Source organism: Vulpes vulpes, chromosome 12 (assembly GCF_048418805.1).
Source record: "Vulpes vulpes isolate BD-2025 chromosome 12, VulVul3, whole genome shotgun sequence".
Classification (NCBI taxonomy): domain Eukaryota; kingdom Metazoa; phylum Chordata; class Mammalia; order Carnivora; family Canidae; genus Vulpes; species Vulpes vulpes.
This window is the reverse complement of record NC_132791.1, coordinates 69675781-69689459: the sequence shown is the minus strand read 5'-3', so window position 1 is coordinate 69689459 and position 13679 is coordinate 69675781. Positions and strand designations below refer to the sequence as shown.

General features: G+C 37.6%; 1 protein-coding gene across 2 annotated transcripts in view; it reads left to right on the top strand.

Annotated features, from left to right (window-relative positions):
• Positions 1-13679, top strand: part of KCNN2 (potassium calcium-activated channel subfamily N member 2) — a 442631-nt gene that overhangs the window by 171504 nt on the left and 257448 nt on the right. The window lies entirely within an intron of this gene.

Below are 13679 nucleotides of genomic sequence, written 5' to 3'. Positions count from 1 at the left end.
TAGTCTTCTGTGGAGTTGTCTTTTAGGCCCTCAAATAACTTAAGTTTAAAAATACTTTCTGGTTTTATTAAGACAAGAACAAAAAAATGATTTTTGGTTGGAAAATAGAAACATACTTTTGAAGATAAAGTTCTTAATGAGATACTCTTTCAGGATATGTCACCCAGTTATTTTTGTATGTAGCAGACAGAAACAAGCTTCTCACCTTCCTTTGTTCAGTCTAGAAGCAATTTCTGAGTCCAGGATGCATTGCTGCCCTATTATTTATTTAGGGAAATCTCAAATATGGCCTGGCAGCTCCATCCTGGTGGTAAAATCCTCATCTTAGCAGACTAGGGGTAATTCTTTTATACTTTTGCTCCCTGACTAGCTGGCCACCCCACATTTGGGTACATTTAGATTACTGGCACTAATAGTCAGGGTGCTTTGCTTAATTTTTTGATTATAGTTGTCCTCCCTTATCTACAGGGAAGATGTTACAAGACCCCCAGGGGCTGTCAGAAACAGTGGACAGCACCAAATCATGTATATACTATGTTTTTTCCTATATGTGCATACCTAAGATAAATTTTATTTATAAATTAGGCATAGCAAAGTTTTCTTGTGAAAATTTCTTTTTCCTTTGCCATTTCATGGAGAGAAGATTCATTCTTACTGTAGCATACAGTATTTTTTTCTTATTAAGTGCTTCCCTTAAAAGAAGCACTTTATGGCTTTTCTTTGGCACATCCAAATTGCCAACATTATTCTTCTTCCATTTGGGCCCATTATTAAGTAAAATGAGGAATTAATGAAACATAAGCCTGTAATACCACCACAGTCAATCTGATAACTAAGACGTTTACTAAGTGGCAAAGGAATAGGGAGCATATACAGCAAGGATATACTGGTTAAAGCGATGATTCACCTCTTGGGCAGAACAGAGCAGGCTGGCCTGAGGTTCTATCACACCACTCAGAATGGCTCCTGGTGTAAAACTTATACATTGTGTGTTTCTGGAATTTTTCATTTAATATTTTCAGGTTGTGGTTGACTATGTATGGGTCACAGAAACCAGAGAAAGCAAAAGCATGGAGAGGGGAGCTATTCTACCTTAGAGAGGCATGACTTACGTTCACAATCTCTTGACTGCTGAGGCATTTTAAGAAGCCAGACTTTTTAAAGCAGGTGGTTCTGGTCTCAAAAATATGTGTTTATTTGATACATCCTGGCAAGTCTGTTATGATAGAGTCCCAGTCTTGTGTGTGTAGTGTTACTGCTTCACCTTCACTGTTTTCAATTATTAGAACTGGTGATAGGGCTACTTGTTGAGAATGAGCTGCCACAGGGTGTCTATATTTGAACTCAAATATTTAATCATTTAGGGCAGGCTGATGAGTGCCAGGACTCATAATCCAAAAAGGTGATCTAACTCCTTCTTTTAAACAGCTACACAACGTTTCAGAGTAGCTGGTACTTACTAAGATAATGCCTGTTTCATTGTTGTTGCTCTTATTAATAATGAACATTCTTGAACAACTGCTCTTGTGTAAAGGAAGACAGCCCAGTCAAATCACAGGTGAATTTCTTTGTCTTTAACCTATTCATTTTCCAGACCACTCATTCTAAGACAAACTTCTTACAGCTCTTTGAGTTTTGATTCAATTGTTTGTTTTCCTGGTATTTTACTCAGTTCACCTGTAGAATGCAGGCTATTTAGGCCAAGACTTTGTCCAACCTGCTATATGCGTAACATTGATAGCAGTTAGTAAGTTCCTGCTATTCCCTCTGCTTAAAAATGTCCCCTGTCAAACTGTACTTAATCTTCAAGACTTCGTTCTATTTCCTTCTAATCCATGAAGCATCCCTATATCCTTCGCCTGTCAGAGACAACGTTCTGCTCCACTCCCGCTTCTACAATGCTCTGAACTGCAGTACTCGACATGTTATTTCCCTCTGGCTTCTACCAGAATATCATCATTCATTGTCCACCCAGCTGGCCTCCCAGAAGATTGCAAAGTCTTTGAAGGGAGAGCTTATGTGCATTCTTCTTCCTGCCCTCTGGAGAACTGATCATTGTACCTTTCGACTTGACAGAATTTTTAATTGAATTGAAAAACTACAATTAAGTACCTTCATAATTTTTAGTAGGCTTAGTAGAAAAAGAGTGAAATTCGGAACTGTAAATGACCTTGGGGTTCTTTGACTATCCGTGTAGAAACAGATGCAAGGCAGGTACTGTTTATTGCAAACTCATGCCCAGGTGTGAAGGAGACAGCCTTAGGAAGAAGGATACCCGGCTGTTCCCTGAACACTCTCCAGGGAACATTTCAAAGGCACCTGGCTAAGCAGGTGAGGGCGGGGAGTCCCAGGAGAGTGTGACCGCCTACGCCATACCTCCTTTCATTTGCATGTTAAGTCTTTTACCATTATAATGAGGGGGAAAGTCAGTGAAAGGTCAGAGGTGGGATGCACTGTGGCTGTGACTGGTCTGGTCTGGTCTTTGCAGGAGCCAGCCTGTTGCAAATTGGACTCTGGAGTTTGTTTCAAGCTTGTGGCTTTTGGCTCCCTGCTTGCATGCAGCACCTGCCAGGTGAGCTAAAGGAACAGGTGACCCGAGGGGGCCGAGGGGTTTTCTGCCAGTTCCTGTCCAGTAAGACAAATGCCTATAAAAACAATAAACAGATTGACACATGTTCAAGGAGCTTTTGTTTTGAAACCTACTGAAATTTTAATGAGATTAGGCCTACCCAGGGCAACCTCCTGCCAAAATCTGCTTCTCTAAAAAGGCAAGTCCCTCAGAATCCCAGCCTGTCTCAGAACCAGAAAAAACAAAACAAACCAAAACAGAACAAAACTCTATGAAACCTAGGTCTTTCCCTCTTAGCACTAAGATACCAACTTTGAATTAATCTCCACATACCTCTTTCCCCTTGTGTGAATGAGGATTGGAATTCCTAACTTGCAAGGTTGCAATGGCTATTAAATATAAAACATGTACCCGTGTAAAGTATATATGGAGCATATAGTTCTTGAAACATAGTAGACAGGTATTTAGTGATTCATTCATTCATTTGATAAACATTTGAGGGCATACTATACCAGATGCACATGATGATGATGATGACAATGAAGGAGAAGAAATCCCCAGGTTTAGTAGGGATTGATACATGCGTGTAATTTGGGGAAGGATAAAAAAACAAGGAAATACATTTTTATTTAAGTAATTAAGACATTTGAAGTTCAGGTATACGCTCTGTTGGAGCAACAGAATTCCAGTCTTGAGATGTCCTTTCAATTTCTTTAAAATCAAACTTTGTTTCACTGAAAAATGAGCAAACGCGGAGCCTCTTCTCAATAGAAGTCTCAAATAAAATGAAGAACAGGTGAATTACTTTTGAATGCTTACTTCATCTAAGCAAAATACAGTTATATAAAGTTTATTAACATGCGGGGTAGAAGAGAAAATCTTGAATTTACCAAAATAACAAATAATTTACCAAAGTAATAAAAGTAAGTTTAGTGACCACATTTCCAATTTTTTAAATGTTCTCAAGCACAGAAATTTAAGATTTTTTTTTATTTATGATAGTCACACACACACACACACACAGAGAGAGAGAGAGAGAGAGAGAGGTAGAGACACAGGGAGAGGGAGAAGCAGGCTCCATGCACCGGGAGCCCGATGTGGGATTCGATCCTGGGTCTCCAGGATTGCGCCCTGGGCCAAAGGCAGGTGCTAAACCGTTGCGCCACCCAGGGATCCCAAGCACAGAAATTTAAAAGGCAATCAGCTTAAAATGTATACCATGTAACCACCTGCCTTATTCTTTGAAATAAAATCCTGATGTTATATTCTACTTTTGGCAGGAATTACACTAAATATCAATAATTAGAAATATTTTTTTAATCAAAACATAGACCAAATAGCAGAATATTGCCTGGAACTTATATTTTGATAATTTCTTTTATGTTGCTCCTTTTCTGGTATGTAAATGGAGCTTTTTTTACTCAACTCTTTGCTTGAAAATTATCCATTCATGATTTTTCACTCTCTGTTTTTCTTCATTATTTTATTTGGGGTTCAGAAAGTGCAGAATATTGTGAATCATGCACAAGGAAAAAAGTGACTTTTGGGCTTATATGATTTAAATTCATATTATGACTGTCTGCTTTTTACACATAAAATCTGTCACTTGTGTTTTCTCTTTACAAATGTTAGAATTTTTTACTGTTAAACATGAAAGACAGTGACAGCAATAAATTATAAGTTGAATGGCATAATACCTAATATTTAAATATTTTTAAAAATTTCAATACATTTTCCTGAATATATCAATAAAGGAAAATAGTTCAAGGAGAATTGAATTTTATTTTCTTAATTATTTAAATAATTACATCAATTATTGAATTAGTTAAATAATAGAAAAAGTCAAGCTCCAAAAATAGATGATTGCCCTAGAAATGAACACAGATTTACTGATCTTTTTTCAGAACTTCAGATGAAGATATTTTCCAGTGTGATACTCTGTGCTCATTTTTGTAGGATTCACATGATGGTGACGGTTTCTTTCTAGAATTTTGATTCCTAGAAAATGTAAACTACTAGCTTGCTTTCTTTGTCATCTAATAAAATTTCTGCAACCATTTCTTGCATTTTCCTCTTGTGATTTTGTTATTAGTAGCTCTTGATTTAACCTAGTATTCAGATACAGCAAGTACATTCCCACTGGCCTAGTTACACTCTCCTTTTCCCTAAAAGACCCCTTCTCTTTATCTTTATCTTAACCACCTTGTATACTCTTGTGTTTCACTTGCAAGTCATCAAAATTTTTTCAGGTATTTTAGGCATTTTAAAGAAAATTCTATTGGTCATTATTTGATTTAGGAAATGAAGATGTGGAAGCAACAGTTAAATCTATTCGAGAGAGAGAGAGAGAAAGCACAAGCAGGCGGTGGGGAGAGGGAGAAACAAGCTCCTCACCAAACAAGGAGCTTAACGCGAGACTTGATCCCAGGACCCCGGGATCATGACCTGTACAGAAAGCAGATGCTTCACCGACTGAGCCACCCAGGCACCTCAACAGTTAAATCTATAAACTTTTTTGAAACAGAGCAAAATAACCTTGTGTTGTTCAGACTTAATTCTTGGAATCAGTCAAAATCCCATTATGGCATTGCCGAAAAAGGTAGCAGCAATTGGACCCCTGAAACACGGGGCCATCTGAGGTAGATGGGACAGGGAACAGAGTCCCATTTTAAAGCCAGAAATGAGGATGGAGATTGAGAAAGGATAGAGCCCTGGGGTCGGACTTGAACTAGATACATCCTCACTGCTGGAAGACACTTCACAGTCTTTTCTCTTTTTGTATGGATGGAATGTCAGGTGTTTTAGACAGATGTACTAACCTGTTATAAAGACTTAAAAAGCAGACAATGGCATTTAGATCCAGTAGAAGTTAAAGAATTTGCCTTGAAAAGAAGAGGTTGAAATTCTTTTGAGCTGGATTGGCAGTTAGTTTTCTTCTTTAAACGTAGTTCTGAAATAGAATTTTGAAGGGTAAGTTTAAATACATTAGGAGTCTTCATTTCTGAGAGATACAGTGATAGACCTATAGACTAGTGACATCCTTATTTTTTTAATTTTTATTTTTTAAAGACTTTATTTATTTATTTAAAAATGAGAAAGAGACAGAGAGAGAGCATGAGCAGGGGGAGCAGCATAGAGAGAGGAAGAAGCAGACTCCCTGCTGATCAGGGAGCCCAAAGCAGGGCTCCATCCCAGGACTCCTGGATCATGACCTGAGCCTAGGTCAGATCCTTAACGAACTGAGCCACCCAGGTGCCCCAATGTCTTTATTTTAGAGTTACCTGGGGAAACTGGTCTGTTCTTTGATTTTCCATGTGTTCAGCTGATGGTAGATGACATTGTGATCAATTATGCTAATAATGACCACCATGGTCACATTTATTAGCCTTTTGCTTCTAATATTTTTCTAACCCCAGTGTGAATTAAGTTTGCCAGTTACAGTTTAAAAATTATGACAGCCAATTAAGAGAAAATTTAGGCTGGGTTGGTTGGCTGAATTTTGTGCAGTAAGGAAAGGTGAATATTTCAGGGCTGTGTCCATAACTGGATAACTTAATCCCTTCATAATCCTCTTTTCCAATTCCTATTATCCCATGAAATGCCTTGTTTTTCTATTAACACCATGTACTTGGCATTAGGTTGTTACAGGTAGATCTGTAGGTTAATTGGATTCATGGCTGTTAGCATCTGAATTGGCAAAAATATGTTTAAGCGAATTGAGTTATAAGTATTGAATTCAGTTAAAAGTACAATTTTAATCCACTGATTTAAATGTTTTTTATACTTTTAATCTTGTACCAATAGCCCAAAGATAAAGAATATTGCAAAATTTATGGGACTCTCAGTATCTTAATTCCACTGAGAATCTGCTATTTGGCCAGACTTTTTATTGTTTTGAGTTGAAGTAAAACATGGCACATAGGAGTAAACCATTACGACAAGAGGCTCCACTGAATAGAGAATTAATGGTCTAGTCTGATTTGGAAATAAGATCAGAACACATCATCAATCTTATTTATCCTACAAGTTATTACATTAAATTTAATTCTGAATTAGTGTTATAAAATATATAAAAATTAATGGTCCACCTTAAATCATGCAGTATTTCCTTTTCTTCCTTTATAAATTATAAAAATTTCATTAAAAACATAACTAAATAGTCACTGGTAACCAATAGGAATCTTTTCATATTAGTGTATTGCTTTCCAATCTGTCCACATAATAGTCATCCAGGTTTGTATCATCCTATTTATAGTATACTTTTCTTATGTATTCAGGAAGATGCATAACTGTATTCAGCAATGAGGAATACATCACAGTAAATCAGGCTTAACCAAAATTTGTCACATCTTTTTTATTGTCTTGAGATGATCTTGGTTTGTTGAAGTTTTTAATAAGGAATTCCCACTGAGTTACCATCTCTATCTTAAAAAGACCTGTTCTTGCAGCACTTGGGTGGTTCAGTCCCTTAAGCATCTGACTCTTGATTTTGGTTCAGGTCTCGATCTCAGAGTTGTGAGATTGAGCTCTGCCTCCAGCTCCGTGCTCAGGGAGCTCAAGTCTGCTTAAGATTCTCTATCTCTCCTTCTGCCTCTGCCTGTCCCTCTGCTCGTGCTCTCTCTCTCTCTCAAAACAAATAAAAAAATTTTTTAAGTCCTGTTCTTTAATGCTGTGATGTGACATCGTTTTATTGTAAAGGTCAATTCCAGGAAATTGATACTGAACACTCAGAACATGGTGTGAGAAGGAAGGATATTGAGTCTTCATAAGACCTCTTCAAGTGATTTTCAGTATTGTTCATGGAAGCAGAAGGATGATTTTGAAGGAGAAAATGTTTATTATTAATTATCAGAGTAATTTTTTAACATAATATTTATTCTTACCAGACACTGAAGTGAGTCTCTAGCCTTTTAAAACTGATTTTACTGCTTAGAAGTCCTTTTTTTTTGTTTTACAATGGTAAGCAATTTTGACTCCTTGATTATGCTCTTTCTGGGTCGATTGGAATACTTCTTCATGTACTTCATGAAGTACATGAAGTGATAATGTGAGTGGTACATTATCACTCACATGTCTGAGAACATATTTCTACCTTAGTTCATGAAAAAAAAAGCTTCCATAGCATTTTTAAAAATTGGGCCACAATCTTATCTGATCATTATTTACATGTTTCTTCCTTGACTCTTCATATTTTATTATATGCTGAAAAAGTCTAGAGCTAGCCTATTTGGGTTCTTCATGGGAAACCACTTTCTTTTTTTGAACTAATATATGCAAAACTTTTTCGTTATTTGTACAATTCAAAGAAATATCAGAATTTCCTTTATTCTTATCATTTGAATCAAGAGGGCCATTTTACTCGGTCATAACTCAGAACACAATAAGACTTTTCAGCTTGCTTAGAAAAGATTGGGTATACTTTATTTCTGATTGCTTTTATTCTGATTCTTCTGTTCTTACTTTTAAGAAAACCTCTTGTTTGCATGTTTTTCTCCTCTGTCTTCTATTCTCTGTATCAGCCATTTCCTCTTGCATTATTTTAATTGTGTCTCATTCTTCTGAGTTCTGAGAAGGCTCTAGAATTTTTCATACACTTCACTGATGTGTGTCATAGAACTGCTTTTTGTTACAGTCTCCAACATGAATTTTAACTTGGCTATAGCATTTTGTTTTCTTTTTTTAAGCAATCCATCTTGTTCTCATTTATTTTGACTTCTTACCTCAACTAGTTATTATAACAGTCTCCTTTTATTTCATAATGACCAAGTAGCTTGAACTTTATAGAAGATGTCAACAGTTCCTGGAAATTTTTTTCTGAGCCCTAGTCTAACTTATTTTGAGAAGTAGCTTTTGTCTTTTGAATCTTTACCTTCATTGGCAATATTTTCCATAGGTCACGTGCAATTTTTTTTTCTCTCATCCTCAAACTATCTACAATTAGAATTTCCAATGAGCAGAAAAGGCTGACCTTGGTCTTGTCCTTGGTCTACATGTGTGATGGGAAGTTTCTCTGCTCAAATAAACAGATTGGACTGCAGGGCAGATATGTTGTTTCTACTTAAATTCTAAGATTCAGTCAGAATTCCACATAGCATATTCTGTCCTGCTCAAATGTCATTTTCTTTCTTCCCCAGGGCCTTGTTACATCAGTTATATTGAACTAATGTAATATATCTAACAAAAGAATTCTGGAAGAATTAGGGTGCTTCTTTATTCATAGACTCTTCACCCAGTGAGATGTGGTTTGGAGGGTGACTAATCTAAAAATGCACTGTGCTACTTACTTCACAGTTATCAGGGATCTGCTGTCTCAGTTTTATGTGTGTTTTAAAGGAATTGTGGATGAGAGGGGAATGAGAACAGTGGCCAGGACTACATTCTTCTTACCCTTAGGGCATAGGATGTAGGCATCAGAGCAGGATGCCAACCTTGTGAGAAGTGTATCTCCTTGGAGTGGATGGAGGAGCCAACACTGGTCAACTACACTGGCCTCTTCCACTCTTTTTACAAATAGTCTTTATTTCATTAAGCAAGTTCAGGATATTTCAGGAACTAAAGCTTGGAAAGGAGGTTTTCAATCTGTCTAGATTTGCACTAAGTGAATTAAATGTAGTTATGGCCCACATGAGGGGCAATGGAGAAACTGCTTTAAGTTTCACAATTAGCATCTTTGCAAATGTGAATATGACTTTGAAAGCTTTGTTTTCTCATCTTCTATCTCATCAGAGCAAAGGAGGACACCAGGACATCATTTCAAAGTCACCCCTCTGTGCCCCTCCCTGCGCCAAGTAAATTGACTCTCTCTTTCATCAACACATGATTAACCTAACTACCATTCCCAGCAAAATAGCACAGTTACTCTCCTGAGCATGTTTATAAAATATGCAAATCTAACTTGTACTTTGCTTTATTATTGCATCCATTATTTAGTTTCATTATAAAACATTTGAGGGTGAGAAGGGATAATTAATGCAATTATATTTCCATGGTTTAAAAATTCCCTAATTTTAGTAAATGTTTTAATGGAACTCTAGCACAAAAATGAAGATGAAATTCATTACCTTCATTATAACAGTGCCAAATAGAACACAACCATTACTTGGAAACTCAAGATATTCTATAAACAAACATTGGTTATTTAATAGAAAACCTCTAAACTCTATCTATGGATTGCCGACGTGTATACGTATTTCTTTTTCTATGATTCTGGATGCACAGATTTAGGGGCAGGTGGAGGCACAGGCTTAGCTACTCATTTGTAAAGGACTCACCTCTGCATCATCACCTTGCAGCTTGCTTGAAGCATCACTGAATATGATGTGTTCAATATTCTTTTCCTTTTTGTCTACCTCAAGATTAAATTCAGTCAACATTTCTTGGACAACTATTAAATATCAGACACTGTGCTGGTATTTTCATTTATTTCCTGATGCTCACAAAAGTTGATGGAGAAACTAGGGTATAAAAACCTGGGTGGTAAGCTCAAGATTACCCAATCAGAGAAGAAAACTAGTCAGAGTGAAAGGTCACCATGCTGGTGTTGAGCATGTGAAATGAGAAGTAGAGAAGTGTTCAGAGGCTGAGCAATTTAAACTATTCTGGTTCAAACTTATCTTCCTTAGGTGAAGGGTATGTGTTTATATGTATGTAAACATCCATAATTGAATGAAGCATAGATATTATTCTCCTATTTGGGGCATGAGAATCCATTGTTATTCTCCAATTGGGTATCATTTGCCACTTGTACCCTTCAGATCACCTAGAATAGTTCTTTATCTTCCTAAAAGCTACTGATATTAACAGATAAGTGCCAATTTTCCCTTAGTAGAGTACTTAAGTGTGTATTTGGTGTGCTTACAGAGGAATAGACAAACAAGTTTTGCCTCCATATTTTTGGTCTTAAAATCCGTTGACCTTCTTTAACAGTATTCTTCTCCTTCAGATCTAAGGCTCAGATTTAGATTAATCGCAGTAGTAAGATTTAAATCAGATACCCATTTTGGGTCTATATCTATCTGTCTAACTATCTAAAATGAGCAAGTACTTGTGAACCCAGCATCTAAAGTAAAAGCTAAGAACTCAGAAATAGTGACTAGCATCTAACCATATGTCTTCCTTGCCTTTGCCCCTGTAATCCAACCTAATAATGATCTGGAATCATGTGTTTATTATTAACCTGCCTTACTCTGTGTATGTGAAATGCACATCTGTTGCCTCCATGTGTATTACACACAGATTTAAAGACATGTATGCATACTTATTGTTGTTTAAGTTTATAAAAATACCATGCTGTTTGTAATCTCTGGGGAATTAATTCCTTTATAATAGTCCATTGCCAAGATTTATCTGTATGTTTCCTGTTACTATAATTGGTTCATTTCACACAAGTTGAAATCGTAGTCATCAGCTCTCCAATGGGAGATCACTATTCACAGTAAATTCTTCCTATAGGGAACAGTACTGCTACAAATATTCTTGAATGGGGATTCCATTGTACATGCACATATGTTTCTCTTGGGAATAAATTCGCAAGATTGGAATTTCTGGGTCCCAGGAGTTATGTGGTTGTTTAGCTATAGGAGGTAATGCCAAACTGATTTCCAATATGAGTGAAACACTTCTCATTTACATTTTGAATTGTATATTGGTGTCTTGGATATGTGCAAGCATCAATACATCCTCTGATAAACATCCACCCAGCTACTGTTCACTGAGTATCAATAGATAGGCAAAGCCCTAGAGATAAAGCAGTAAACCAATGTCGTAATCCTTCTCCTTAAAAATTTCACTATCTGGTACCTTCATTTCATGGTGTGGGTTGAAAAAATTCACACACATACATAGAAAAACAGCCCTGGTTCTGTCTCTCTATATGAGAAAGAACCTGGGCAGGATGTCGAAGTTCCTAGAGCTTCTGTAAATGGAAAGAGCTAGACTAGATTCAGACTGTCCTGTGGTGACCTCCATCTGTGCATCTGTGGAGGTGTAGATGTTGGAGATTACTTACTAGCTGAAGGTGAAGGTAAGGGAGGGGAAGTAGGGAGAAGGCTGGGAACCCAGGAGACCCATCAACACCACTAACAAATCAGTTTTGTTTTAATCAGTAAGTATCTTATATTTCGGGGATCCCTGGGTGACTCAGCAGTTTAGCACCTGCCTTTGGCCCTGGGCACAATCCTGGAGCCCCGGGATCGAGTCCCACATCAGGCTCCCAGCATGGAGCCTGCCTCTCCCTCTTCCTGCATCTCTGTCTCTCTCTCTATGTCTATCATAAGTAAATAAAATCTTAAAAAAAAAAAGTATCTTATATTTCGTGTTGTTAAGTATGATCAGAAGTGTGAAAAAAAAAAAAGTATGAAACATACCAGAATGGGTAATCTCATAAATCCCTTTCTACCCTAATATCCTGTGATTATGCATTGTATGATTTAGGGTAACTAATGCTAGCTGCTACAAGAGATAAAGCCCTGGATCTCAGTGGTTTAGCCTAGACAGGTTTGTTTGTTTGTTTGTTTGTTTTTAAAGATTTTATTTATTCATGCATGACAGAGAGAGGCAGAGACTTAAATAGAGGAAGAAGTCCTGTAGGGTGCCTGATGCAGGACTCAATCCCAGGACCCTAGGATCATGACCTGAGCCAAAGGCAGACACTCAACCACTGAGCCACACAGGCGTCCCTAGACAGGTCTATTTTTCACTCTCACATGGCCTTCTATAGATTGGCAGAGGCTCTCCTCCATTAGGTGACAGAGCCCTCAATCCTGTCATGCTGTGTTCTTACCCTGTGGCCTCATTGTAGATTGTAGCAGCATAGGGAGGAGTAGAAGAATGGACAAAGCCCACCCACCTTTGAGTGACTCCGTCCAGAAGTGATCCTTGAACTCATAGCCCATTAACCAAACCAAGCCCCATGGCTCCAGAGTCAACACAAAGGAGACTGGGACACATTGGGAAGCACAATGAGTATTTGGTATACAGTAACTCTAGCACATGTATCGAGTGCAAGAAACATGACTCAGATGCAAAAGGTCAGAAGAGTCAGTGTCAAGGTGATACACAGTTAAACAGAGAAATTTCCTCAGAAAGGTACTTTGTTATCCTCATGTAAGTTATTCTTTTAAGAAGATTTGCAGCACAGTCCTTCATTTTGTTTTGTTTCCTGGGAAATAGGCAGTGTTCCCCCAACGACCCATAATTTTCTTGCTTTTAGGGTTGAAAGATAAAAAAAAAATTGGATTATTGCTCTCTATTGAACTAATATTCAATTAAAAAAATAATTTCTCAGGTTCTACCCTGAGGAGTAGGTATAGCAATTCACATTATTTTGGAATGTAATTCCGCTAACCTGTGTCTTTCCAGCCTGAGCAATCTACTTCCTTTTACACAGATCAAAATGCCAAGGCCTTTTTCTCCTGAAGTGTTTCCCTATTTTCTTCTGTGTTGGGCCGAGATGAAGGAAAACAGAGTAGAAACAGTCCTTCTGGCCATCTTTGATGTGACTTAATTGTGTTTTTTTGAGCTTGATGGTATGGTCTTTATTATTAGAGCCGCATCTCATCTCTTGGTGGTACATCTTGCAGCACATGGTTCACTTTCTGAAACAACAGATTCAATTTTGACTTTGTTGATGATCGAGAGAGGTTCAAAGCTTGCATCAGAAGCAATTAAATCATTTCAGGAAGGGCCCACTGCTGAGATAGTGTGCTCTTCGGGGGGTGATTTCTGGTGACTCAAAGCAACAGTACGAGCAGAATGGAAAGAAGCCCATGCTTGGCGTGGGCGTGTAGCTTTGAAAGAACTGGGACAACAGTACAGCTAGAAGCAAAGATAAAGTTACAAACCTAATGATGTAGGAGATGACGGGCATCAGGGACATGTTCTCACTGCCTGATAAAAAAGCCACCAGAGAGACTGAGAACGAAGAAAGGGAAAGTTGCCTGGCATGAAGAATAAAGACTAGAAAGGAGGTGCTTATTGAAATCATGAGGGAAATATATTTAGGAGCTTTAAAACTGACTTCTGTGAAGGAAATGACAAATTTGTTTCCTGACCTTGCTTTATAATGGAGACTCACTGGGGCAAAGCCAATATGGGGACAAAGAAGATGCGA